Genomic DNA, 2,500 nt, shown 5'->3' with positions numbered 1-2,500 from the left:
ATGACGGTGCCAAGTTGAAAGTCACTGAGCTCTTCAGTAAGGCCATTCTACTGCCAAATGTTTGTCTATGGAGATTGCATGGCTGTGTGCACGATTTTTATACACCTGTCAGCAACGGGTGTGTCTGAAATAGCCAAATCTAGTAATTTGAAGAGGTGTCCACATACTTTTGTTTATATAGTGTACCTAGCTGCTCATCAGTTCTGACAATGTTGCCACTTCCTGTCCCTTCTAGACTGGGCATCGAGTGACTTGTGGGGGGCCTTCTAGCACATTCTACTCACCGTGCAGAGTCCTCCGTTCCTACAGGGGTTGTCCCTTCTAACGTGCCAATCTAACCACTGCTCACCGTGCAGAGTCCTCCGTTCCTACAGGGGTTGTCCCTTCTAACGTGCCAATCTAACCACTGCTCACCGTGCAGAGTCCTCCGTTCCTACAGGGGTTGTCCCTTCTAACGTGCCAATCTAACCACTGCTCACCGTGCAGAGTCCTCCGTTCCTACAGGGGTTGTCCCTTCTAACGTGCCAATCTAACCACTGCTCACCGTGCAGAGTCCTCCGTTCCTACAGGGTTGTCCCTTCTAACGTGCCAATCTAACCACTGCTCACCGCGCAGAGTCCTCCGTTCCTACAGGGGTTGTCCCTTCTAACGTGCCAATCTAACCACTGCTCACCGTGCAGAGTCCTCCGTTCCTACAGGGGTTGTCCCTTCTAACGTGCCAACTAACCACTGCTCACCGTGCAGAGTCCTCCGTTCCTACAGGGGTTGTTCCTTCTAACGTGCCAATCTAACCACTGCTCACCGTGCAGAGTCCTCCGTTCCTACAGGGTTGTCCCTTCTAACGTGCCAATCTAACCACTGCTCACCGTGCAGAGTCCTCCGTTCCTACAGGGGTTGTTCTTTCTAACGTGCCAATCTAACCACTGCTCACCGTGCAGAGTCTCCGTTCCTACAGGGGTTGTCCCTTCTAACGTGCCAATCTAACCACTGCTCACCGTGCAGAGTCCTCCGTTCCTACAGGGGTTGTCCCTTCTAACGTGCCAATCTAACCACTGCTCACCGTGCAGAGTCCTCCGTTCCTACAGGGGTTGTCCCTTCTAACGTGCCAATCTAACCACTGCTCACCGTGCAGAGTCCTCCGTTCCTACAGGGGTTGTCCCTTCTAACGTGCCAATCTAACCACTGCTCACCGTGCAGAGTCCTCCGTTCCTACAGGGGTTGTTCCTTCTAACGTGCCAATCTAACCACTGCTCACCGTGCAGAGTCCTCCGTTCCTACAGGGGTTGTCCCTTCTAACGTGCCAATCTAACCACTGCTCACCGTGCAGAGTCCTCCGTTCCTACAGGGGTTGCTGGTCACACTCCTGCAGTTCCAGCTCACAGTTGACCCCGGTGAACCCAGGGGGACAGGTACAGGTGTAGCTGCCCTGACCCGTGTTCATGCAGGTCGCCCCGTTATCACACGGCCGGTGGTGCGTGCAGAAGTTCAGGTCTGAGATGGAGGAGGAGCAGAGGGGTCAAAGGTCAAATAAAGTTCAAATATAAGGTAATATACTGTACGTGTTATTGTTAAATCATTGACACCCTTGATAAAGATGAGCAATAATGACTGTATAAAAATAAATCATTTAAATACTGAGTTATATTGAATGCTCCAAAGAATTTGGGCAATTATATTATTTTACATACCCCCAAGATATGCTAACCTCTCACCATTACCAATAACAGGGGAGGTTATCATGTCTTGGGGGTATGATCTTTGACCCTCTGTAACTTTCTCACTTATTTACAATAAAAAGTGACTCCAAAATGACACAATACATTATTTACCATTTAATATGTATTGGGCACAAAATAATCTGAAACACAATTATTTTACGGTCAGTATTTGAATCAAAAAAATATCACAAAATGCACATATTTTCCGATACGTTTCAGTCAGATTGCCCTTTCTCTGTGCAACTACGATGGTGATGATGATGATATGATGATGAAGATGTGTTCTTACCCTGGTCACAGAAGAGCCCTCCCCCAGCCTTCCTTACAGTTACACTGCCAAGGCTGTTGGCAGGTGCCATGCTTACAAGCGGGGTACTTCTTACACTCGTCGCAGAACGGACCCTGCCAACCTTCTCTGCACCTGGAGACATAGGAGAGGTCATTCAGGGGTAAACGATCCTTCATCAATACAAGATCTTTATCTATACATCATTGATTGACTGACTGACTGATTGGTTGATTTGTTAATTGATTGATTGACTGATTAAAGCATAGCTGTCCATACTTATAGTTTTGAATGTATGGACCCACTGACCACAATCTTAAGATCACACTGACATATTTTTACGACCACAAAAATATGCAGTGCCAAACTATACAATGGATGTATCCACACAGATCCATTCTGGTTATTCCAGAGGCCTAACACTGTTGATCACAGCAGAGGAAAAACTGTTAATATAAGAGCTGTTGATCAAGATGCTTAGGCCTCTGGCAATAAC

General features: G+C 47.5%; 1 pseudogene across 1 annotated transcript in view; it reads right to left on the bottom strand.

Moving 5' to 3' along the window:
- The window catches only part of LOC311108486 (delta-like protein 4), a 19,425-nt pseudogene extending 17,226 nt beyond the window's left edge, over nt 1-2,199 (bottom strand). Inside the window, exons 1-2 of the transcript XR_014615889.1 lie at nt 2,008-2,199; nt 1,321-1,491 (exon numbers count right to left, since the gene is read on the bottom strand). The product of XR_014615889.1 is annotated as a delta-like protein 4 (transcript). The remainder of the gene's footprint in view (nt 1-1,320; nt 1,492-2,007) is intronic.
- Nucleotides 2,200-2,500: the final 301 nt, after the last annotated feature.

Source organism: Coregonus lavaretus, assembly GCF_964263955.1.
Source record: "Coregonus lavaretus genome assembly, chromosome: 33".
NCBI classification, from domain to species: domain Eukaryota; kingdom Metazoa; phylum Chordata; class Actinopteri; order Salmoniformes; family Salmonidae; genus Coregonus; species Coregonus lavaretus.
The sequence above is the reverse complement of the archived record's forward strand: the minus strand, read 5'-3'. Positions and strand labels throughout refer to the sequence as shown.